The sequence below is a fragment of the Chiroxiphia lanceolata genome, chromosome Z, assembly GCF_009829145.1.
Source record: "Chiroxiphia lanceolata isolate bChiLan1 chromosome Z, bChiLan1.pri, whole genome shotgun sequence".
Classification (NCBI taxonomy): domain Eukaryota; kingdom Metazoa; phylum Chordata; class Aves; order Passeriformes; family Pipridae; genus Chiroxiphia; species Chiroxiphia lanceolata.
In genome coordinates this window covers 47,742,008-47,769,014 of record NC_045671.1, presented here as the reverse complement: position 1 = coordinate 47,769,014, position 27,007 = coordinate 47,742,008, and the positions used below count along the sequence as shown (strand labels likewise).

The window sequence follows — 27,007 nt, the reverse complement described above, 5'->3', positions numbered from 1 at the left end:
TTCCAGGTTGCCATGGCGATGACGCTGCTGCTCCCAGAGGATCATCAGAGACGCCTCCACAGCCCCAGCGCCACAGGCTCTAGCCTAGCCCCGAGACCACCCTCCCTCCTCGGGCTGAGGGAAGTATCCCCAACCCTACTTCGTGCAGTGAACCACGGTCTGGCACTCATCCGTGGTACCCCTTGGTGTGTGTGGTGGGCCTCCCTGTAGCACATGACCTCACACTGCAAAGGCACCCATAGACGAAGGGCACATCTGGGAAGCAGGAGCTGATAGGAGAGGATGGGGACATCGCTGAGCCAGAGTCTGGCTTCTCCCACGCAGTGATGGGATGGGAGAGGGACTACCCCAGTGGGCTGAGGATGTTATTCATGAATATGAGACAAGCTGTAAGGAGACACCTGTCCACCTGTCCTTGCTTCTGCTATCACTCCTCTATTGCCCATGAAGCTGCAGTCCCAGCCCAGTGGCTTGCTCTCCCTGGAGCTGGCAGACGAAATAGGGCTACTTGGGCTCAAGTGGTATTTGTGTTACTTCATGAACATCTAGCTAATATAAAATAAATGGTAGCACTATTAAACTTTTATGCAGAAGGCAAAACTCTTTACCCCTCCCTGAAGAAACATTTGAAACTTTTTCTTTTTGCCAACGTTTTGACTTTAGCTGGCCTGATCAGAAAGCGAAAAACAGCTGTTGCAGCAACATTTGAATAGGTTTTGTGGGGTATACTTGGGCAATTTCTCACATCTGGAAAAGAAAAATCTTCATCTCTGAACATGCTTTCTCTGAAAGCGTATTCCTGAGGTCTCATCCAAAACAATGTTTGCAAATGCTAACTTAACTAATTTCTATATCAGTGTTTTTCCATATATTTTTTTCCACTACCACTGTTGAATTTTTTTAATGTTTGGGCAAATTACAAGTTCTAAACAAATTATGACAACTATGAACTAAAGAGAAGGTGACTCCTCAGTTAAGCCTGCCAAAACTAAGAAACCCCTTGTGTCTTCATATCTTTTTTCTCTTTTACGTTTTTTACCTTCAGTCTTGTTCATTGCTTTGATCAAATGACAAGTCATGTTCATTTCATGGCAATTCCCTTTCATTTCAGAAACAGTGAGGAAACAATTTCAGGTCTTACTGGAGGACCTGGAAATTCTAGATTTTCTAGGTAATTTTTATCACAAATTCCTTTATCTACATAATCATTTGAAATCCATCAGAGAAATTTCATTCTTACAAAAGACAGCACAGCAGAGCGGAACAATAAACTTAAATGCTGCCACTCTAAAAAAGATTTTAAAATATTAGTCTACTTGCTTTCAAAAGTGTAAATTAAGCTTTAATAGTCAGAGCAATAGAGATCAATATTCCCAGTGGAATTACAACAGGAATTACACTGCCTGTTGGTCTGAACTATTAATGAACTCTTCTGCAGGTATCCAGCAGGTTGCACTGCTCAGTGTGGAACATTTGCAGTGAAATGACGATGATTACTGAATGTGTGCTGGGTGCAGTATACACCAAGTACTCTACACATCTATATGCAGTCAGAGACCAGTGAATCTTGCCAGAATGTACAATGTTAGAAGGAATGCTGAAAGCACGTTCCTAACCCAGAGGAACATGCATGAAAATGTGTGAATTCAGAAGAACCCGAGGAGTTAACGAAAATGAAGATGGAGAAGTCAGGCTTTTAAGATTGCACATAGCAGGGAAGAAGATGAATAACTAGAGCTGATAAACCTTTAAGGTTAATGCAGTTTGTTTTTACTTTGTTTGAGGCTAGAACTAAGATATAGGAACGTAAGCTCAAAAAGCATGCTGTTACATGGCACATCTAAGACACACTGGTGAAGGCTGTTCCTCAACAGCCAGGTTCTCACCACACCGAGTGATGTCTCTGACTTTACACCTGGAGGCAGTGCTGAATGGCTTCCCTGTGGGCAGGACCCATCCCTGGAGCCTGCCAGGTGGTGTTGGAGGCCATGGGAAGGGGCTCCATGATAGTACCTTGGCCAATCTCATCCTGGTGCGGTCTATCTGCCGGGACTGCTCCCTCTTCTGCTCCAGCCACTCCTCCCTCAGCTTCTCTTGTGTGCGGAATTCTGCCCACTCAGCCTCCAACTTCCCTTGCTCCTCTGAGCACTTCTACAACATCACCTCCTGCTCTTCCAGCAAAATGTTCTGGAGAGCATGTCAAGAGAGGCAGAGAGAAAGCCCTAAGTCCCATGTGCCAGGGGATTTTTCTGTGTGCTAGAAGGATTGCAATTACCCATGTGAGCAGGTGTGAAATGAAGAAAACAGAGGTCAGATGAAGGAGGCTGCAGCACCCAGCACCCAGCTCTTTCTGTCATCATACGCTGCATTGCAGCCCTGCACAGACTGACAGCACTTTTAAAAAGTACCTGTCCATGTGCACCTGCCCTTACCTTCACCCACTCCAGCTCTTCTCACTCCATGGAGAGCTGCTGCTTCATGAATTGTTGCTGCTTCTCCAGTAAGTGCAGAGAAAGAGAATTCACAGAAAAACTGCACATACTTGTGCTCACCACTTCTGCATATCCACAGGACTCTGTTTCGTCAAGGGGAGGCCCTGAGATGCTGGGTGGCCAAGGCAAGCAAGGCTTTGCCAGCCTCAGCTGGACTAAGTTCCAATGAACTCATTAGCAGAGGTGAAGGTCTACACTGTGACTGTGCTTGTCTATTATTCCAGAGGTGGAACCTATAGGTCCCATTGGAATGAATGTCATGTTAATGAAACGTACTTTTGAGTTGCTTGTCCTGCTCCTGGGACATGAGATGCTTCTGTGCCACCAGGGCTTTGTCCTGGTTGTATGACAGGAGCTAAGCTGCTGGCTGCTTCTTCTCATGCCACTGCCTCAGCCCCTTCTGCCACATCTGTTGACACTAGTTCTCCCTTCTCATTTATGGGGTAAGTATGGTCTCCTTGGGCTTTCTTTTCTGACCTATGCCCTAATAGAATCTCTTATTGTTTTTCACATCCCTGGCCAAGTCCTGTTACATCTGTGACTTAAAATTTTAAAAAATATATTTACATGAAGGACTCATATCAGAACTCTTCATAGTTTCAAAATCTTTAAAGAGATTAGGTGTAATTCAAGGAAGAAGATTCATTTGCAGCTCAAATCCCTTTCAATACAGATGCAGTACTGCCTGTTAGTTACTCTCTTCTATAGTTTATTCAACTATGCCTTGCCTGTGTCAGGTAATTGAAGGTTAACAGCACAGATTATTTAACCAAGTGGCCTGCACCACATGTCTTGAAAAGATATAAGAAAGGCTATTTGATGTTGTGGCAATGACATTTGATTAGACTTTCCTACTTCAAAGTTTTGACAGCACTCAAATAGGAAGCAATAACATTATGTTCTCTGTTTCTTTAAATTCCATTGAACAACAGTTGAGATTTTGCAGATTTATACCAAACAATGAATACAATAAGTCCACTTTGTTAAATGCCAGGTAAAATTGAGGCTTGGTGAATAATACCTTGTTATTGTTCATAATTGCTACCATTAGAGATGGCATCTGCCTTTTTTTGTTTGTTTTGTTTTTTGACCCCCTCAGCAGTCAGTATGCTTAATCACAAGTCAATCTGAATACAGAAACACTACAGACCTCCAGGAATTGAACTCTGGTCTTTGTGTTTTCCTTCCAACTCAGTATAGTCTATGATTCTATGATTTCTTAGTTAATAAGCCTTACTGGCGGTGGTGGAGGGCAAACACAGACAAATACCTACTTCTAGGTTCAGAAGGGGGTTAAATTTCCTTTCACAACTCAGCATTTACTATCAAAATTTTTCTTGTGTTTTAACTTCACTGCTCATTATTTTTTATTACTAATGCCCAGGTAAAGCAAAGTGATAATTTAATAGCATTACATGGCTTCTAGACTCAATGTAGTAATTTAACATCACTTCTTGTCATGAGAATTTGCCACACTTATGTGCAAGAGTCTCTGGTCTTCACTGACTAGTTGATATGCACTAAAGAATCATCTGCATGACAATGAACTGTTATAGAAGGACATCCTAGTATCACCAGCAACAGTGCAGGGAAGACAGTGTTCAGCTAGTATATTTGTATTTCGTGAATACCTAGAGTCAGTATATGTGTTGTAATGACAATAAACACTCTAATTCTGCTGCTAACTCTCAAGCATGTTAAGTGACATTTATCAGCATGTAACATTTTTAAATTGGTGCACTTATTTATACCAGTTTTATGTTAAGTTTTGGAAGACTGTGAAAATTCTTGAATACTAGTAGAAAGTTAATGCTATGTCAATATCTAGAAAGAGTAAATTAAACTGGGTAATAGATATGGTTAATTATAGACCTGTCAGCCTGCTATCGATCCTGAAGAAAATAATGGAGCAGCCACTACAGGGTTTGATTAAAAAAGAATTAAGAGGAGTTAATATAATTAATGTCATTAATTGACATTATGCACTTATGAAAACTAAGCCTAATCACTCCAACTTAGTATCCCCTTTGAATATAACTGTAAATTTGGGGGATGCAATTGATCTCTTCCTTTGACTTTGAATCTTTCCATTCTGATGCAGTGAGTGGAACAATACAAAATCCCCTTGGTGTATATTATATGGAATAAAGTCTGGTTAGCCATGTATCTTGAAGGACTTGGTAGGATTTGCTTCTTGGTCCATCACTAAAAAAAAAGGATTAATAAATTTTTTACTGGCAAATATTGTACATAATAAATACTCATTCATTAAATCGTAAATAATGATGATTGCTCACATAAAGTCACTCGTAAACTGAGTTACAATATAATAGGTGTAAAGAGAATTATTCAAGCAGAAAAATGTAGGATATTCTGGCAATCTGAAGAATTATAGAATGGTTTGGATTGGAAGGGACCTTAAAACTCATCTAACATAAGCAGAGACACCTTTCACTAGAACAGATGCCTCAAAGCCCCATCCAACCTGGACTTGAATACTTTCAAGGATGGGGCATCTGCAGTTTTTCTGGGCAACTTATTACAGTGTCTCATCACACTCACAGTAAAGAATTTCTTCCAAATGTCTAGGCCCCATCAAGTACTGGGAGACTGCTTACAAACTCTCCCTAGAGCCTTCTCTTTTCCAAGCTGAACAACTCCAACTCTCTTAGCCTTTCCTCACTGAAGAGGTGCTCCATCCCTTGGACAATGTTTGTGGTCTGCTAGACCCACTCAAGCCAGTCAAAATCCTTCTTGTGCTGAGGACACCAGAGCTCGATGCAGTACCCCAAGTAAGGTCTCATGAGGGCAAAATAGAGGGGCAGAATCCCCTTTCTCAACTTGCTGGCCACGCTGCTTTTGTTGAAGCCCAGGATGTGTTTGTTATGCATGGCTGCAAACACCCATTTCTTGCTCATGTCCAGCCTTTCAACAAACAAATCTCCCAAGTCTTTTTCCTCTTACAGTGCTACTGTCATAATTCTGACCAAAAAAAACCCCAAAACCATAGTTATTAAAGTAAAATATATAGTAAATATGTGTATCATTCACTTTGACTGTGAGTGAAAAAATGAATGAACAAATAAATAAAACTTTTTCCATGGAGAAATATTCTAATTGGAATAGAATTTTTATTACTCCTGACTCATACATATATCTAGACCTGACATGGATATGACTGGAATACTGAGCCCAGTTATGGTGTCTGTACTTCATTCCACCACCACCACCCCCCCCCGCTAAAATAATATTAAAAATCTCAAGTTCAAAGAAAAGTTGAAGGTGTTGTTCAAGACTACATTCTGGTAGTCTTCCCAAACTGCTTGTTTGTAGTATCCCTTTCACATTTTTATAAGTAATTGTCAATATGGACTTCCATGTAGATTTGCATATTTCCTCTGTGTTTTCTCTCCTAACCCTAGTTCCTACCCTCTAACTCATGACCAGCAACATCTCCTTTTCCGCTTTTGTCATGCACATAATGACAGATTTGAAAGGAGCACCCTCTGTTTAGCTAATCAAGGAAGAGGCTAATAGTGACACAATCACAGGCTATAGGTACCTACTGAGGTACAGATATCTGATTAATCTAATTAGTTCTTCAATCTAAGGGAGAAGAAACAATGGGTAGATCATCAACCTGTGTGAATTCAGTCCAGAAATAAGACACAGATTTTCACAATACGTAGTAATTAAATACTGGGACAATTTAGCAGAACTGAACAGATTTTCCATTATTAGAAATTTATTAATCGGTATTAAGGGTTTTTTTTTTTTTTTCATTTCCTCTCCACCCCCCCAAACATGTTGTAGTTCAGCACATCTATTAGATATTAAATAAGTATTAGTATCTGTATTAAATATGAATTAAGTGTTAAATATGATTCCAGATTAGTTTCTGCTGAAGTGACAAAACACATCAATCTGCTCCATTTCAAAACTGCCTGTTATGCATATATATTTAGGGTTCCACTGAATGGTTGATATTTTGTGGATTGCTGAGCAGGGCTTTTTCTTGTTAGTATAATCTTTGATGTTAAACCAACACCAATAAATGGAAATAAAGAGTTCCAAAGTTCTTCCACAAACCCTGTTAGCTACTTCCATCTCTGAAGTCAGTGACAAACCCATGTGTGATGAAAGGGGATATGACTTACGTTGTTAACTCTTGCAGAAGAGAGGACATGCTCTAATTGTTCCAAATGTCATAGAAACAAACTTGAACATTTTTGCCCAATATGGTTTTTGTTTCAAGAAATGCATAATTGGAATATAGTCACAGTTGGAAAAATCTAATTGGAAATGGTATTGTAAATTTCTTATTGGAAAAAGAATGTTAGCATCATGGCTTGGGGTAGAGTGGCTGGAAATCTGCTGGAATTGACAGTTTCTGCAGAAACAGTCATAGGGGTGTTGGTTGACAGCTACTGAACATGAACCAGCATGTGCCCAGGTTACCAAGAAGACCAATGGCATCCTGGCATGGATCAGAAATAGTGTGGCCAGCAGGACAATGGCAGTATTGTCCCCCTGTACTCAGCACTGATGAGGTGTATCTTGACTCCTGTGTTCAGGAGCATCTTGACTCCTGGGCCCCTCACTACAATAAACAAATTGAGGTACTGGGGCAAATCCAGAGGGCATCTCTTAAAGAAGATTCTCTGCTCTAGGTTTCCACGTGAAGAATCTCCGGCAGAATTCAATTAATTTCTATATTTTGTACAGTGGCAATATATAGCTCAATCTGTGTGCTTCTGGAGATGGATCCCAAAGAAGGAACTGGAAAATTATACCATTAAAATTTCAGTTTCCTGCTCCTCGCACAACAGTTCAGTCCAATAGTGTTATTAGGATCTGTGGTCTTGTTCTTCATTGATGCACTTCATTGTCTCGAGTGCACATGTAAACCAATAGACCAATGGTCTTTTCCATCATAAATGATTCTATAACCAGGTAAACTGAATTTATCTAGGTTCATGCTTGAGGAACAATTAATTCACAAATGAACTGTGCCATCATCATGCTTTGTTTTCCAGTCTTTTTGCACTGTTCATGCACTACCTGCAACTGAATGACCCTTTCCTGTCCAATAGATTCCCCCTGTGATTTCTACGGGAAGTAGAATATTCTTTGCCAGATGAGATTTAATGGTATGAATATTCCACTTCACCATACTTGCAGTTTCACTTCAATGAAGAAATTAAAAGTCTAAAAATTCACTACAACATAATATTCTCCCAATCATTCCAATGGACTTGAAGGCTTTGGGCAATTAAAGAGGTCAGAAATTGATTTTGGTTTTATTTTACTCATATCAGCATGACAATCTAGAGTGGCTACCATTCTACAAATCAAAATGCTGTCCATAAAAGTTGTTCTTATGAACATTTGTGTTCATATTGTTAAGTAACTGTGCATGTGTTAAAGAAAACTGCTAATGCGACATATAATTAAGTGACCAATTTGGTGAGAAAGTATCATAGTGCACAGATGGGTACAGGGTAGAGACCAGATAATTTCTTTCCACCGTGTTTGGCGCAGGACTTACAAAAGCACATCCCAGTGACAGAAAGAAATGATTTTTTTTTTTCTATGTGTATATGTGGTACAGATAAAAATGCAGAATCAATATTCTACTCTGTTCTAATTATCAGTAGGAGCCATTCCAAAGACTTGGATGTGTGTTTATGTAGGGATTATGAAATATTCACTGCTCCTAATTTGTAGTGTGGTACTTTTAGTCTTTATATGTCAGGTACAGTTGGGTTATGTTGGTTGTTGGAGTACGGTACTTCATTGCCTTATTTGGTATTTCCTAAGTGGAAAATTCTCTAGATAGTTGGCTTTGTTTGGTTTATGTATCAAATTGGTTTTACTGTTTTAGTCATTAATTTCAAGATGAAAATAAGTGTTTAATTATGGAACATGTGATTCTCATGAACACAGAAAATTATTATTTATCTCTCTTTATCCTAAAGTTACACAAATAACTGTAGTGCAATTTTTCTGTTTATCAAACATGTAATTAAATCTTTACAGAATATTCATGCACATATCTATAACACATTCATAACAAAATCAAAACAAAACTACAGTTAATGAACGTTCCCACCATAATCATTCTATTTGCTTTATTTAATATACACTTAAAATTAATGCATTTGTAATTGGTTATTCCTCAAACAGATTAACTTCTGCCTCTATACTCCTTCTACTATGCAACCCTCAGAATGAAACTTCACAGTTGTGCTGAGAAATCTGGCAGTTTAGTGTCATTTACTTTCACAGAGGTAAAAAAGACCTTATTAACCCTCTCTGTATCTGGCTACCACTTATGCTATATTTGCCATTAGTTTATGTTGTTCTTGTAAAAGTAATACTTTTCAGACTGATTTGGAGATTCTGAAGGGGATAACAGCTCTGAGCTCATTCTGCCTCACAGAGAAGCCAGATATGGATACAACATGCGCACTAAGTTTGTCAAGTGTACTTTCAAAAATTACTTTTTTTATTGGGAATCCTATTTATGTGTCCCTATACTGACACCACAGACTTCAGCCCAGTACTGAGCCATATTCTCAGACAACATAAAAGATAACGTGTTTTTGCTGAAGTTGTAATAATGCTAGTAAGTATGCTGACCTGGTGAATCTATATGTAAATATGCAATTTTCTATTTATTCCCTCAAACATGATAAGATCAGCACAGGATTTTCTTGCTTAGCAAAGGAAAACTGAAGTGTCAAATCACCTGCATAGTGTTGTCTGCTCATGTGTAGATTCATAAGAATCTACACATGCACATTAATGTGCAGCTGTAGTATTCTGAATATATTGTTATAGATATACATGTATAAATATACATGTAATTATTTTTATAATTCCGGGCAAATCAACCTTTCCTTATGTTAAAGGGAATTGCAATTTAGTTAAAATATAGTATTAAGGTACTTCTGTATATTAACAAGATATAGGAGAGAATTCCAATAATATCTTAACAGTTCTGTTTCCAAGAAACTCTAGAATACATTATAAAATTACTGTAATAAAAAATAAGAAAGAGAATACAGCTTTATCCATAAGTTACATTTTAGATACATTTATTATACAGTCGTCTAAGGCAGGGGCAGATGTGTTTTCAAGTGATCAATGAGACTCTTAATGTCTTATATATTCTGATCTGTAATTATGAGCAACTGCGCTTTCTTCTGGTACTGTTCAAGGCAAGCTTTGTAAGGTTTGCCAGGCTTCATTTCTCTTTCTTAGACAAATAATCTTAGGAGCCAAAATGAATGTAATACTAAGTTTCAGAGCAATGGTAAGCTGATAGAAAGCCATGACTACATCACAATAGCATACTTTCATTTTTTTTCTTTCCTCCCTGATGTTTTTGTACTGGATTATAAAACCAAACCCAAGATGGACTTTATTAATTTACATTCTCATATATGCTAAAATAACTGAAGAATTGCATAGTTTGCCCATCAGCACAACAGTCAACATGTCATTTTAAAAAAGAGCAGTAAATTCTTCAGTAGTAGTTGGATTCAAGTCATACCCACCCCCCAGCAGAATACAGCAGAAATATCAGTCTGAGAGTAGTGTTGAATATTTTGTTACTTTGCCTCCAAAAGGAAAAAAAAAATTGGAAAACTGCTATTCTGTCTTGTCATTCTCTAAAAGTTTGTAGTTTATGCAATAAGGCCTGCTACAGTTGTGAAAGCTAAACACAACTGTTCCTCCTGATATAATTTTAATTTTCTTCAAGTGGCTGATAACATGGTTCCCGACTGCCAGCATTTACTCCCTCACCTATCATTCAGGCCATGCTACTGCTCTTCTTTAATCCCTTTCCCCTCAGATGCAATGAATCCCAAGGTGCACCTGTCTGATCTGACAGGGATCAGTGTAATCACTTTAAGGTGCTTCCAGTCACTGATTCCATATTGACATGACCAAGGGTTGTGCTACACAGGTATTTCACCTCTTGAAAAAGACCTAATCCTTAAGAATTACTACCATTTCCTCTTCTATGTTACATTTAAGTCAGAGCACCTGAGAAATTATTGAGGTGAGATTAACTATGACCAGCAACCATAGCATAAGAAATACTCAGCATGGCAAAGAACTGTGCCTTATTCATTAACATCAGTGGTTCTACTGAGCAAGAGGCTTTTCAACAGAAAGCATAAAGATTCATTTGTTTGTTTGCACAGCATTAGTTTCAAAATATACATCTGTAGCATGTAGTTAATACACTAGGTAAACTGTATTCATATATTATAATGCATTAGGTTTTGTAATGTTGTTACTTATTTTTACCCTCCATCCTGGTGTAATTAATAAAAAGTCTACAGCCAACAAGAATAAAACAGTATGTAGCTATGACATTTCCAGCGTAATCTGTACAAATTTTTTTATTACGTAGTAGAATGGTAGTAAATATGACTGATAGAATCCAAACTGTCAACCTTTCGAAGGAACCATCTGGTTTTCAACATCCCCCTTTATGCTTTTTTTAAGGTAGTCTTGTGATTTCCCCAATTAAATAGACAAGTGTAGTTCCAATACATAAGATAAAATACTGATGTTATCCAGACCTTTCCCTGTAAAAATGTATTAGTTTTTCAAAGACAAGGGTATCAAAATGCCCAGATCCATTTTAAACAGGCCTTTCTATGCAAAAAGTCTACAGATGGCTCTTTCACTGTGTTGCAGCTAAGCAAAGCACTGTCATAGTGAGGGAAACTAAGACCAAGCTTCTCTTCCTTGTAGCAGTTTGTCTAGTGGAGATCTCTGAATTGATCTGGAAATGTCAATCATGGGCTTGTGAAAATTAATTTCAAGCAGAAAAAATTAAATAAATGGCTGGAGAATCCTCAGGTTGTGTAAACTCCAGATCTTCACTGACTTTTGATCCTGTACGTTCAAAGATGTCTCTTTGTTCACACTGTTCAATTCTAATTAAATTGAAAAACTGACATTTTCAGAAGTAAATAAATATGCTTAATAAATTCTGGTTATTATTGCAGGAATAGCAGAACCCAAATTCTTACCAGTATGCTAAACTATTTTTGAAGGAAAGGGGGTGTTTTTGATTTTAGCAATTGCCAGCTTTTTATGTGTCTTTGTTCTTTATCCGTTCTTCTTTCTGGCTCCTTTCAGAGTATGACTTTGCTATCACACATATCACAATATAAATACCTTTGTAGATGTTATCTGATTACAATTTTTAACATTGATATGACCTTTGTTCCACATCTGTGAAGAATGATTCTGCTGTGTACATATGCAGCTTGTTTTACTTCTCTTGCTGGCTTCTCATGGAAATTTTCCTTCTCATATTCTTACACATAAATGCCTCAGAAACAGCAATCATCCTACTGAGCACCTGTCTCATTTCTATATTCCTTTGGCTTCATCTTTGATGCTGAACTCACCTCCTGTTTATACAGCTGTTATAACTTCAGTTCCTTCTTTAACTGCAGTGGTATCTTCACATAACTGTCCTTCTAAAACACTTTACAATTAAATCCACATCTTCTAATATTCTATTATTACTTTATTGTCTTTGCAATATTCAGTCATGTTCGGGAGGTCAAGCCTCAACATATATAACAGGTGAAGGCCTTATGACATCCAATCTCAAGTAAATCTGCCAAATCTAAAGTTTCCCCCTAAGTATCCACACACCATAGTCCTTATTTCCCTTTCTGATTCGTTTATACTCGTCATTATCCTCTGGTTCCTACCGTGTCCATTCCTTTTAATAAAAAAAAAATAAACAAATTGATTACTGATATTAGGCCTTTAGTCCAACTGCTGTTGACCTTCGAAACAGTCATTTTATCAGAGATGTTTCAGCGTAAAATGCCATAAGTCATCAGATATATAATGCTTTTATGTCTGTTACCAATTTAGTAAGCTTTATAGTTGAAAAGTTATGGAAAGAGTTTATCCAATCAGAAGCTCTTAGAAATTTGCACACACTCTTTTATTTAAAGTCTGAGGTAATTTTATGTCAGTCAGTGAAACAGTGAATAGCTGTTCACCCCCACTCAATCTGTTAGTCAGAACATGATAGGCAAATAGAAGGAAGATAATTAAACAGAAACATCAAAGACACTCCAGGGTACAGAGGGAGTGGTACAAAGTTAAAAAAAATTAACAGCGTAGTAGCTCATATGACAACGTAGCTTTGTGTGGCCTTTACATAGACACTACTATTGTGTTGCAGAAAAACTACTAAAAAATTGAATTAAAGATTTTCAGATACAAAAATGTAGAGGAAACTTGGAGGATAAAAGGCATGAGACAAGAGAGGATGTGGCTGGAACATGTGGTATGGGATGTATGGGATCAAGGCAGGGACAGGGAGAGAGAGATGATTCAAACAAAGCCTGACTCCTGACAATGAGCAGAACAAATACACGTGACAGGCAAGGGCAGAAGAGAGAGATCAAGATTAAGAAAAATCAGATAGCTGCAGATTCAACAAAAGAAGTGTAGTGTGTGTGATCAGGAAAGGTTGTAACAAATAATAGAAAGCATGGATCCAAATAAATGGATTTGTTCATGCTCATTCCAGTCTTCCAGTCCAGACTTGAATAAGGAGTTGAGGGACTGATTTATTCTGTTTTTCTAAATTGCAACCTTCTCTTTTATCTAGTAGAGGTAATAGATATCTGTTGAATACCTATAAAGGTGAAAATGTGTTTGACTTTTCAGTTCTGTTCTATATAATCAAAACATTTCCCTAAGTATTTACAAATTTTGTCATTCCCGAGGCACATTTCTTCCATTGCTTCATTTTACTGTGTTCACTTTCAGCCTTTATTTCCATTTAACACTTTATGACAAATAAGTTACTGCTTCAGAAAAGAAATCCTACCTGAGACATAATAATATAACTTTCATATTTTTTCAGAACATTTTTAAATAGTGTTTTGAACTTGACTATTTTTAATAGTTAAAAATGAGGATAGAATAATGTCAATAGGAATTCTGAACTCATTTACTTATCTTACATTTGTAAGATATGTATTTTAGCTTAGCTGTTAACTGAAGACATATAGTAATTCTAAAATACCAAAGACATTTCTCAGTAGCACAGGTTTCAGCCCAGGCATATGCTCAGCCTAGTTAAATTTGTCCTCAGTAAAACTCTCCCAGCAAGCAAAAAACCCTGAAAAGAGCTCAAGATAACCACGGAAAAATGAGGACTGTTTTTACTCATACAACAGTTCCTTATGCAAATAAAATAAGACACAAATTTACCATTCCAGAATAGACACGCTTTTGTCTATAGTTGTCTTGGTTTGTCTCAAGGGTTCTAGTGAGTTGTAATGAGTAATTTCACACACAGAACATACTTAATTGGTACTGCAGCTTTTTTTGCTATGTTCTATGTTTATAAAAATTTGTACAAAGACCTGTACTTTGGAGGACAATGAGAAACCTGAAAACAATTCCTTTTAGAGAAAGAGCGTATTTTAAAACTTGTGTAGCATGCCATATCTCAGTTTCGTAGTCAACTGCAAACCGGTACAGCAAATGTTTTTAATTTCTGTATCTGATGCATAGAAATATTATGCTTCTGTTGCTCTAATCATATGCCCCTAGCATCTATTGTCTTGATTTTCTAAACGTCAGTTGGACCCAAAAACAGCCCCAGCTCCAAATGATACTTCACCATAAAATCAGAGCATACCACAGAACACTTCCTTTTTCAAAACGCAAAAAAAATATACATCTTTCAAAGACAGAAGGCTGTCTTTGGCTTAAATCTTGAGTAATAAATTGTGCTTGAGCACAGAAAATCTAGAAGAAATTCAGATTTCAAGTAGTGACCTAGTGACTTCTTGCTGCTTCCTAGGTACAAGACGTTCAAGGGAAGACTACTGGGCATTAAATGGTAAGTTACATAAAAGTGAAACGCAAGTCCAGTTGTATCTCTATATGCCTTTCTTTTGCATGAAAACAGAATCATAGCCCTATACATTCAGATAAATCCCTCTCTACACCTCTATAAAGAAAATTCTTTTTCACATTGGTGTAATGTAGAAGAAATTATTTTAATGAAAATAGAATTCTATTAGAATAAAATTAGCATGAGTAAGTAGCAAACAGGACATATAACTGAAAATTGCAAGAAGTCTTTAAGATTGAGGAATAATTTGTCCTAATTAATGTACTCACTTGCTCAACTCTCTTAGGCATATATGGAAAAAAACCCCCACATGTATTTTCATCTTGGAAGTGCACATCTACATAACCTATTAGATGACTTTCTATTTCCAGATTTTCCCATAAAACATTTTATCCCGTTCCAAATTTGTAGTGTCATTAAAATCTCAATTTTGGAAATTAAAAATTTGCAAAAATAGCCATATGACTGTGAATGGACAACAATTGTCAACACAAAATGTGCGAGAGCCCAGATGTTCCTTTAGTAAAAGCTAGGGATGTAACATAAATTTTTGTTTTCTGAATTGAACTGGAAGGGATTGTCTTCAGATAGAAGAAACTGTGTGCTCTCCTTAAATCCTAGTCAAATTCCACAAAGAATGCATTTATTATTACTTTCACACTAATGTACTAAAAGCAGAACTTGGCAAACTGTTACCACATTTTTAAAAATAGCATAAATTCTCATGGTTTATCCTTTAAGCAATTTAGGAATAACATTAATCTCATTGAAAAAGTACCTATGTCAAATACTAAACTAAACTACCCAAGCTCTTCTTTGAATGTGCATTCACAGTACACACATATTTATAGATGAAGAGGTAGTAAACTAAACAGAGGTCTCAGCAGCAATAGCTGTGGATAATAAAAACAAATATGAATTCTCTGTTACATAATAAGGAGAGTGGTTTGTATGGTGAACATTTCAGGAAGCATCTGAAATCCACACATCTCTTGGAGGTGAAACCACCTTTTTCTCTTAGGTTCATTTTGAAAGCAGTGCAATTTCTTGTTGAACTACAAACAAAAATGAGTTTCTTTATCTTCAATTTTATTTTCTTTTTACCAATATCAATTTCTTGAGCTCTTTCAGTCCTCTGGGTAATAGGTTTTATCAGCATTTTGAATGAATAGTGAACTAGAATAATACACCTCATTGGCATGAAATCATTTTTATTTTATATGGAGTGAGCATGATTCCTATTCATTTCTGAATGTTAAAATACCCAGCATAATAGAGTAGCAATCTTCAGATGCATGCAGTATTCTTGCAAGGTAATTCATATGCCCTAGAGACATTTGATTCTGTAAATCAACATTTCCTTTATCTCAAACATTCAGACTGAACCAATTTTGGATCCTGTTTTCAGTTTATTTTGCTGTATTGCTAGTTCTTCTTTGGCATGACTGTTGCATTAACTCAAGCAGGAATCTTGCACTGCACAAGTAACTTCTTGTACTTTGATGTAATGAATACACAAGAATTGATTACTGCAATTATTATATATCCAGTGTCACAAAAGAGGTATTTTGTCCTCAGGTTTGCAATGAAAAGTCCATAAGAAATAAATCTGACATTTTTAAATGCATCGTCACTTAGATGACATCTAAGAGAAATTTATAGTAGAATATGTAATGGACTTGCAGAAGTCTCATTTTAGTACATTAAATACTCTAATCCTACCCTCAGTTTTAATCCTCTTGTAATATATGTTTCTGCATTTATGTCTATCATTGAAAGGTAGGAAAATATTGTCTGTGTTGACAGCTCTACAAAGATTTGTGATCATTTAAAATATTTTAACTTGTATTATGAAAGCTATAAAAAGACTCATAGGAAAGCAACAGTGTAAATACATCATGAAATGGACATATTCCTTATAAAACATAATTCACATTATAAAAGAATTAAAAAGAAGAAACAAGACTGTGAAACTATTAGAATGAGTAGTATAGCTTGAAATCTAAAGCTATTGCTAATGAGACATGTAAATAAAATTTGACCAAAGGAATCCTGGGGTGCTAGAGGACCTTTAGAAACTGAAAGATTTGTTATTTCCTACTACTTGCACCTTAAAATGACATCTGCAGTTTTTTTCAATTGTATTTCACAGAGTCATAGAGTCAGCCAAGTTGGAAAGGACCTCTGAGATCATCAAGTCCAACCCTTGATCCAACACCGCCATGGTTATTAGACCATGGCACTAAATGCGACATCCAGTCTCATCTTAAAAACTTCCGGGAATGGAGAATCCACCACTTCCCTGGGCAGCCCATTCCAATGCTTGATTACCCTCTCCGTAAAGAATTTCTTCCTAATAGCTAACCTAAACCTCCCCTGGTAGAGCTTAGGACCATACCGTCTTGTCTTACTGATAGCTGACTGGGAGAAGAGACCAACGCCTACCTGGCTACAGCCTCCTTTCAGGGAGTTGTAGAGAGTGAGGAGGTCTCCCCTGAGCCTCCTCTTTTGCAGGCTAAACAATCCCAGCTCCCTCAGCCTCTCCTCATAGGACTTGTGCTTGAGTTCCTTCACCAGCCTCGTTGCTCTTCTCTGGACCTGCTCCAGCACCTCAATATCCTTCCTGAACTGAGGGGCCCAGAGCTGGACACAGTACTCCAGGTGTGGCCTCACCAGGGCTGAGTACAGGGGAAGAATCACTCCCCTGGTCCTGTTGGCCACACTGTTCCTGATCCAGGACAGGATGCCCTTGGTCTTCTTGGCCACCTGGGCACACTGCTGGCTCATGTTCAGCTTCCTATCAGTCCAACCCCCCAGGTCCCTTTCTGCCTGGCTGCTCTCCAACCACTCTGTGCCCAGCCTGTAGCGCTGCAGGGGGTTGTTGTGGTCTAAGTGCAGGACCCTGCACTTGGCCTTGTTGAACTTCATTCTGTTGTTATCAGCCTAACTCTCCAACCTATCCAGGTCCCTCTGCAGAGCCCTCCTGCCTTCCAGCTGATCAACACTCCCCCCCAACTTAGTGTCATCTTCAAATTTGCTGATGGTGGACTTCATCTAAATCATTGATAAAGATATTAAGCAGAACTTGGCCCAACATGATCCTTGGGGGACACCACTAGTGACCAGCCACCAACTGGATGCAGCACCATTCACCACCACTCTCTGGGCCCGACCCTCCAGCCAGTTCCTAACCCAACAGGCGCATTATGTGTAAAAGCACATATGGTGAGCATATAGGAGGGTAATGTTGCTGTGGTCTTATGTTTCAGCATGATTTGAGAGAGATCAACAATTGAAATAGTAGAAAAATGAGGTTATTATTGCTCACATAATTAAAAATGAAAGCAAGACTTTGAGACAGAAGAACTGTAATCAGCAGAGACATTGGATCTATATGCTTTCAACACTGCCACCTTCAGAAATGTTATAAGGCATGGTAAATACTGCTTTTCAAAATAATAGATTAAAAATTTTGTTGGGTGAGACACTAGCTCTGCAAATTGTAGACTGCAGCAAAACACTACTTCTTAGACATTTCTGGAATACTTATGTCTGTGCACAAAATCGCTGAGATATAGAGAACTATATTTTTTTATGTTGTGATATGCTGCTGAGGAACATGAAATCTTGGCTAGAGTTGAAAGCAATCAGATTAGTCACCATCCTTCTAATGGTTATCTTTATTCTTATTCCTATGAATTTGACAATAATATCAAGAGATTGAAAGGAAAACCTTTGAAAACAATTTTAAACTTTATTTCACAGCAAATTTCTCATTCCACTGTTTCAAGCTAGTTCCCAAGATGTCCCTTTGAGAAAATCTTTACACAGCTCCTTTGCAACACCAGAACTCTGCCACATGTCTCATTAACCAGTGAGGGAAGAAGGACTGAAATACTTTCTTATATAGTTTTGTGTTTTTGTTTCTAATGTTCTCCCCATTATATAGAGAATAATATTCCTTCCTGTTCATTACGAGTAAATCCCAAAATACCAAGGTTTTGTTTCTGGAACTAGGTTCTGGGATTTTGTGGGGTTCTTTTTGGGGATGTTGGGTGTTTGGTAGGGTTTTTTTTGGTTCTGTTTGATTTAGTTTGGTTTTTCCATATGTTTTGTTCTTACGTACTTGGGAAGTACTTAGCTTATTCTACTACCACATGGCAAAAGCCACGTGTTGATATATCTACTAAGTACAGTTACATGCTGAGATGTTATCTTCTCTTTAAAACACTGCCTACTTAGTTACTGCTACAAATTACATTTTTTATTCACTTTAGACCATTTTAAATGGTGCTCTCTTATGACTTTAAACTTGTTTAAAATCTGATATGCTCAAACCACTGCTTTTGGCTTTTGATCACTTTTTAAACCCCTGCTGTAAACAGAATATTTTTTAATCAACTTCTGTAGATGTACAGTTTGCATGCATATCTACTTTTATGGACCTGGATAGATAGCTTTTGCTACTCACCTCATTAAAAGATGTAAAGTTTCAGATCTCTGTCTTTATAGAGACATACGCCAAAAATACTAATTAAAAAAAAGTGATAAGGAACCGTGTCTCAGATTTTCAGCAAAATATCCAACAGTGCTTTCTGTCTTACTCAATTTCATTAGTTAAGTTTAGTAGTGGAGACTATTTGTATAATCAGAACAAAAAAGTGTTTCACAAATGAAGTAAATGTTATTTAATATAACATAAAATATATTGCACTGAAATAAATGATACCTTGTTAGGAAAAAAAAAAGGGTAAATAGACAGATGAAAGACCTTCACTTTGAATTTTGACTACTGTTCACTTTAAAGGCTTTAAAAAGCCTGTAAACAAAACAGTTCACATTCAGTAAAAAAAATTAACTGTTATTTACTTCTCTTAATAGTAACTTAACTCAAAATTATAGTTTTATTTTAGTTAAACTATTATGCATGCATGCATGCATATATGTTTATTTATATGTCAAAATTCTTTGACCCTCCATGTGGAAGGGCTTTAGAAAGCTGCTAAGTTCCCTGTGAAGGAAAGGGAAATAATTTCATTAATTTGAATCAAATCCTTACATTCTCAAAAGTTTTTTTTACACATGTAAAACAAATTGCCTGGCAGCTGTTTTGCTTAACCACATGCAGCCTGTGCTGAGAATCCAGCTTATTTAGTTCACAAATTCGAGAAATTTGCTTTCTAGGAATGTGAAGCACAGCACAAGTGGATGGAGGAAAGTTGCTGTCTCCTGTGTAAGTTTGGTCACAGTCATTGCCTCTCAAGATAAGACTGGAGAAGAGACAAGGCACAGTCTTCCAGGTCTTGGAGGGAGACAGGAGTTATAAGTTGGGGAACCGACTAACACCTGTTTCAACAGCCCTCTCTGTATTTTATGAATCTGTACTGTACAGAAGAATTAAGGTGTTATTGCAGGGTAGTCAATTGAAATAGATATCTACAAACCACACATTAAACCTCTCACATGTTTAACTTTTTCTGGCTATAGATCTGTGGACCAAGGAGTAGCAGGAAGTTAAAGAATCTAAATCACTCCTAAAACATGCAAGGTTTTACTGTATTCCTCATCTAATTTTTCAGATTTTCAGTTTTCTGTAGTACTGAAATAACATTATGTATTATGAGGAAGAAAGCGGTGCACTTACCTTCAAAACCATTGATGTACCGCATTCTGCCCTAATAAGGTGTGAATAACATGTAAACTAGTATAAAAAATATTTGTACTTGAAAAACTTGATTTTAAGAGTTTTGACAATATTCTGTGGGGAACGTGTTTTAGGGATGCTGGATGATGCGTCCTGGGAGAGGTAGTCCCTAAAATATACTCTAATACACATGGGCAGTGGCAAGTCCCATGGTGGTTGGCTAAGCGAATCACGTGTTGTTTGAAGTGCATCTAAAAGGTGATGTTCGCTTCCAATAAAGGTATTTGGTTGCTGGAACCCCAACCAACCAAGTCGTGTGGTTTAATTATTATATTAATAAAGCCACAATATTCTTTTATTGGAAAGTCGAATTTTTTTGTGTGTTGACTTCATTATCCATATTCCAACTGAGTTTTATAAATACACACATAAATCATTCCGTTCATGCAGCTGGTTGTAATGCATCACTTTGATAATGAAAATATTTAATTTCTGAAATCGGTTTCATCATTCTTTTCCAAAATGTTAAATAATTAGGGTTTTTTCTTTCTTGGAAATGCACAATGTAATTCCTCTGTTTTCTAGAATCTGGACTCTCCTTCTGATCATTTAGTAACTTATTATCAGACCATAAATTATATAAAATTTATAATTATATTTCAGATTCCGTGAACTACTTAGAACTGAATCCTGATAGTCTCAACAATTATTAATTTTTTCTCTACTATGTAAATAATGCATTTTAAAAACTAGAAGACCTACAAATTGAACACAATTCTACTTTTCAACACAATTAAAGGCATATTTGTCTTTTGTAACTTTTACTTCTGAGGAACAAAATATGCCTGGGAGGTTCTAAAGATATGACTTGTATCATATTGGAAGAACTTTCTCAAAATCCTAACAGATAATCTTGGCTATCTCCATAAACAGACAACATGCAATCTTTCCAGTTATTACAAATACATTATTCCACTGTCTCACTGTTGCTTACTTAGATATTATCCTTCCTTCTGGAAAACTACTATGTAGCTTTAGAAAACAAATCACAAAGCTTCTCATCTACATCTCAATCTTCTCTAAATGCTGTACTTTCCCTTAAAAATTTTACCTATTTTCTCATGAGAAGGAAAAAGAACCCCAGAATATGTTTTTTCTAACCTCCACTCACTAGAAGCAGACTCATTGAGATACCAAAAAAAAAAAAAGTGTCCTGGTGACTATTATTTCCCTTCCAAGTAACTGAAAAGACATAATACTATTGTACTTTCAGTTTCTAGCCGTGGCATCGGAGATCCTAGGGACAGATTTTCACTCAGGTGACATTATTTAGAGTAATACCTCAATGGTGCCTTTCCACGTGCTGCTCCCTTTGTGTTTCATTTGGTATGGGGAAATAAATTATGGGCAAAGAACCTTCCCTTATAGTAACTCAAACACTGTTGTCTGCTATTTGCACAGTTTTCTGCTGCCAAATTTGTTGTTCTTCACTGATCTTAATGACTGGGGAAAGAGAAAAATAACTAATTCCTTCGGTGCCTAACTACTTTCCAAAATCTTTTTCTTTGTCGTTATCTGTCATTACTAAAGGTCACAGGAGTAATGCCAATTAGCTTTATCAAGAAATGGCAGTAATGCACAATTGCAGGGACTAAATACACATGTATCTATAGAGTCATCACCAAGGGGAGAGATGGAGAAGATATGGAGGGAGAGCAGAAATTTCTTGAAACTTCAGCTGGATGGCAGAAAAATACAAGCTGATGTCAGGGATGCATCTTTCCTGTTCTGTAAACTGGTGTGTACAAAACACACATCATAATTCTGCCAACATTTTTACTAGCCCATGTGGGAGATGCTGCCTTCTGTTCTGCATGGAAAGAGAATGAGCATTCTCAGCAGAGGAAAATGTGACTTGTTAGATGGCACTGTTAACACAGAGCAAAACCCCTCTGAAGTGTTCTGTACATGTGTGGAGCCTGGGTCAAAAAAAAAAAAAGAAAAAAAAAGGAAAAACAAAGAAAAAAAAAGATTGTCCATTGTCTGTTTAGAATGGATGAGATAATGTTTGCTCTGGGATATTTTTTTTAATATATATTTTTTTCTTGCTGTTATCCACTAAATTTTTTGCTGTTCTAACTAGCTGGAAGTTAAAACATCGCTGTTAAGTATCAGTGTAATAAAGTATCACTGGCTAACCATTAAAATAGTTACCTCAATGGACATTTGTGTTATTGGGAAGAGGCTGGGAGAGATGTGAAAGGGCATAAGCATACATGTATTCCATTTATTTCAACCAGAAATAAGAAATCATGCCCAATTGCATTCACTTTATTGAGATTGTAGTGTTGGTTTTCAACTGGACATTAAGTGAAGTAAAGAAGAGATTTGTGTCCTGAACTCACTCAAGTTTACTTCATTTTGAAGTTTGTATGCTTTTTGTTTGCTAGTTTGATTGCATTCTGAATAAACGTTCCAGCTTTCAGTTAATTACTGCCGTTCATTTACTGCAATCAGCTCAATGGCTCTCTAGAACAGCTTCTGAGACACTTTTTATTCTGAAATACTATGCAAATAGTATGCTACCTTCTGAGATGTATTTCCTTCTAAAAAGAAGGAAACTTAAAGGATTTGTAAAATATGAGAGAAACATTTCAGGCTTGGCTATACCAATATCAAATTTATAATGAATTATAAATAGTATTTGAACTTGATAATACATGGCGCTTCTCTGAATCTTAAGCTACAGAATCAGAAGGAATTTGGGAACTCCCCATTTCCCCAGTGAAGTGAAGTGATAACCTGGAGGTATTCTAAACACTGCTCTCCCGACTCTACTGGCAATTAATACCATTACACTTCTTTTTCTTTTTTTTTTTTTGTTCTATCTGTACTAGAGATAGTAAGAAATAATTTCAGTCTTTCACACCTCATACATAGTGATTGCTTGGTGATTCCTTAGATTCATTCATTAAATCTTCAGATTTTTTCTTTCTGTGTCTACCTGGGTAAAATAAATAATAGACAAAATTAGTCTATCAGAAACTCTTATTTTTAATTTTGTGTTCTTGGCTATGTTCTTCACTGTAGGCCAGAAACTCTTATGTTCATTACATATTGTTGCATATACACTCATAGACTGGCAAAATAAAAATTAAAAGAAGTAAAAAAACCAATAAAATAAACAACAAAACAAAACAAGCAAAAAGAAACAGCTAATTCTTTTGGGTCTTTGTATAATGTTAATTGCCTTAAATTAGGTGCAAGATCTCTCCTAAGTATCAGATGTACCAACGGCTGTCTATGTACCATTCCCATATTCACTGAGCATTTTCTTTAAACACACTGGCTAGTTTTGCAGCAGGATTTCCTTGGGATAGTTGCTGGACTTTCCAGACTTTCCACTTAGGGTGTTATTCAATGAAGTCACACAAATAAATAGCTTTGGGGCTCAACGTTAAGGCCGGGGTTCCTCTGAGAATGCTCCCACCTGGGCAGCTTCTGCAATAATCAGTCAATGCTTTGCAGTGAAGGTTACTGTGAGCTCAGGCAATCCTCATCTCAGCTTTGTCTTCAGAAAGCCCATTCTGTCCCAGCTTAGCGAATTGGCAAATACACCAGGTGTGCCCCTATATGCATCTACATCAGAACTATAAACATAGGACAAACTTGAATTTCTTACTTTCTTCCTTGCATCTTATTTGGAAATTGCATTCAATAACCTTTAGCTCAGAAAGTGATTGGTTTTACATATACCTAAGATGCTTTGTGTTTTGGGTGGGGTTTTTTTGTTGTTTTGTGTTGTTGTTTTGGTTTTTTTCATCTATATGCTCATGCCTACAGGACCACATATATGAAGATATGAATCCACTCCAAGGGATGCTTTAGTAAAGAACCTAGGTGGTAAAGAACCCCAGAGATGGGTCACAACATTTTATTGACATCCTGGACAGGATCCTTTGGTGGTGCAGAGCACCTACATATGTACAAGGTCTTCCTCCAGAGAAAAATTTGCCTGTTTTCAAAGGAGAGTGGGTAGACAGACACTGTCTCTCCGAGAGCTAATGACTAATTTAAAAGAAATATGACCACTCAGGTTGATCCAAAAAAGGTATCTAATCTTGTTTTATCAGGGATATTGGGGACCAGGAGTTTTCCTGACTATGGGTGATAATTGAGAACCATGATCCCTAACCCAGAAGGCAGCATACTGGGCAGGAGGCTAGGATCCTATGGAGAGGGGAGAACGCCATATGCTTAGAACCCCCACAATTGGTCATATATTGAAAAGTGTGCATAAGGTGGTATGTTTCCAGTTAATGCATACAGAGTTATGGGAAACTCAAAATAACTCTCCTAAGGAAATTGAAGCTGATTATCTTCAGTTTCTGGTTTTAATCTGGAGTTTACTTGATGCATTGAAAATCCACACCAAACAATTACAAAAGCAAATACAGTCTGGTCCCAGATCCTGCAACCAGAATGCATGTGAATTGATTTACCTGGAAGTAGCACAGGACTTAACAACCTCTGGACAGCAACTGGGAACTCCCAATACCACCAAACAACTACAAAACTATGGACTGATGTTAGGAGAGTAAGAGCGATACTGAGACCCACAACCCACAGTGTTGTTTCACACTAATTCACCCCAAGGAATTTATTAAGGAGAACCTCAGTTACCCTGCCTCAGAGGCAGGTCGCAACACAGCTAGTCGTCAAAACAGGTCCTCACTGTCTGGATAAGAAATGAAAAAAAAAAGTTGGTTTGCACCATTCTGTATATCCTTCCTATGTAATACTTATCCCCTTTCACTTAATCCACAGAAACAATCATCTGACTTAGGGAGGTGCGAAGGGTAACCAACTCCCAACACTTCAGTGAGCAATCTGAAGTACACATCAATTGTACTTTAGACTTGACCTGTTCCATTGCTGCCAAAGCGGATTTTAATGTTGCAACAAATGGTGGAGGACTGGAGTGGTCCAAAATCCCCAAAATTGGATTCTGAATAATGACCAAATTTGTGAAATCTGGTACCTGTTTGTAATTAGAAAAGAGCAGATTTTCATGAGTAAATGAATTCTTAGGTAGAGTTCAGCCCAAGATATACTTGGGCTGATTTTGAACTCCTTTGGGAAAGGTTTCAAAAAAATAGCTCATTATGCAAGCATAATTTTGCTTGGCCAGGAAATAAGCTGGCTATGTAATGAAATTAAATAAAGGTATTAAGAACATTTTCATCAGATAAATTAGTAGGTGGATTTGTAATAATCTTTGTCAAGAATACTTACCTAATTAAATATGTTATTATAGTTATAAAAAAGATCTTATGTCCATACTACCTTTCATCTGAAAGAAATATTCAGCTCTGAGATATACAGGTTCCTTATCAGTGCTTTTATGTTTTGGTGTTTTGGTGTTTTTTTCACTCACCTCTTGACTGAAGTACCTCAGAATTTTAAAAATATCTTGTCTGTGATTTCACAGAATAGGGATGGACCACTGGTCTGGCAAAACTATGTCTTTAGCTTTGCATACTAATTTATTAAGGACAGTGTTAACTGAAGGGAAAAACATTTCTCCTTTCTTGAACAGTGAAGGTAGTATGTCAGTAGGAATAGGGCTTTCTTCTTTCCACACTGCCAGCTGCAACATGAAGGAAATATGCTTGGAGAATATCTCTTCTCCCCTGATGTCCCTCCTTCTGGCAGAATTAAAGCATCAAGTAAAAGTAAGATCAATCACATATTATTAGCAAAATTCTGTTCAATTTTGGTGGTAAAACATGCAAAACGGTGCTCATCAAGCCTGTGAAAAAGAGACCCTTTAGGAAAACATTCTTTAAGTTTACACAGTGAAAACTTATTCCTTCAAACTTGGGCAGATTCCTAGTCAATCCTGACATACTACCTTCATATTAGAATCTAAAATGCCTTTGAAAAATAGTCATATTATTACAATGAATCTTATATCCTGAAAGTCATATTTGTAAAACAATATATGAAGATTTAATGTAAAAGCAACATGACAACAAATGTCCCTAAATGCAAGCTGCTTGAAGATGATTGATTATTTCAGATTTACATAAAAACACAAGCAAGAAAATAATTATCATTTCTTGAGGGGAATCTGTATTTGCAAATAAATTTAATCTCTAATAAAAATCAAAATATTATGTGTTGTCTTTTCCAGCTGTCGCTTTTCTGTTTACCTCCCAAACAACTTGGAATTATAATAGATTCTATTTTTTATATACAATGGAAGTTACCCACATAAATAACCATCGAAGAAGTAAAACAGTGGCAGGAAAACCTTGAATGACTGTATCAAATTCTGTGGGTATTATAGTGATATCATTTACAGGAGTATTCATAAATAGAAAATTATACTCTCTTCCTACCTCACTTTCAGGCAGGAGTCATAAACGGGTAAAGCCATTTTCTATAAGAGCGCAAAAATGACAGGAGACCATTTTTTGGAGAAAATAAGGCTAGTTTGCTCTTTCCCAAATAAGAATCTTACAAGCTCAGCTGGGTAGGCAATGTTGCATATATTATTTTCCATCTTCTGGAATGGTTATCAGAAAAGTATTGTTTGCAGTATAGTGATTTTTACTGCAACAACAGCAAAAAAGTACATATTTTAAATGAAGCTCAATAAAAGTTCAGTTGGAGAAAATAAGTGATTTTGAGAAATGTAATTGCAATGGAAGTTTGGTATCTAGGAGCTTTTGAATACAGGACTGGCTTCCCTAAGTGTCCATCTGCATTCTAAAATGCCTGAATACCTCCATAAACACATCCTCAGTTGTAAGTCTCTCTCAGTGCAAAGAAGAAGTTAATGTTTATAGTAGATTTATTAGGAAATTGGTACCTTTGCTTCACCCAAATTAGTTACGTGTATAGGTATTAACAACCAAAATTTAGATCCAGACTCTG

The 27,007-nt window shown here is 36.8% G+C and overlaps 1 long non-coding RNA gene across 4 annotated transcripts; it reads left to right on the top strand.

Moving 5' to 3' along the window:
- Positions 1-23: 23 nt before the first annotated feature.
- Positions 24-25,121, top strand: LOC116781042. 4 transcript variants are annotated; one of them, XR_004354753.1, is made up of 6 exons: positions 24-185; positions 1,112-1,171; positions 8,679-8,782; positions 14,368-14,406; positions 23,909-23,968; positions 24,893-25,121. It is a non-coding gene; the product is annotated as an uncharacterized LOC116781042 (long non-coding RNA). The 4 variants fall into 4 exon arrangements; XR_004354752.1 differs by lacking the exon at positions 24,893-25,121 and having other exon boundaries at positions 23,909-24,044; XR_004354754.1 differs by lacking the exons at positions 8,679-8,782; positions 24,893-25,121 and having other exon boundaries at positions 23,909-24,044.
- The last annotated feature ends 1,886 nt before the right edge of the window (positions 25,122-27,007 follow it).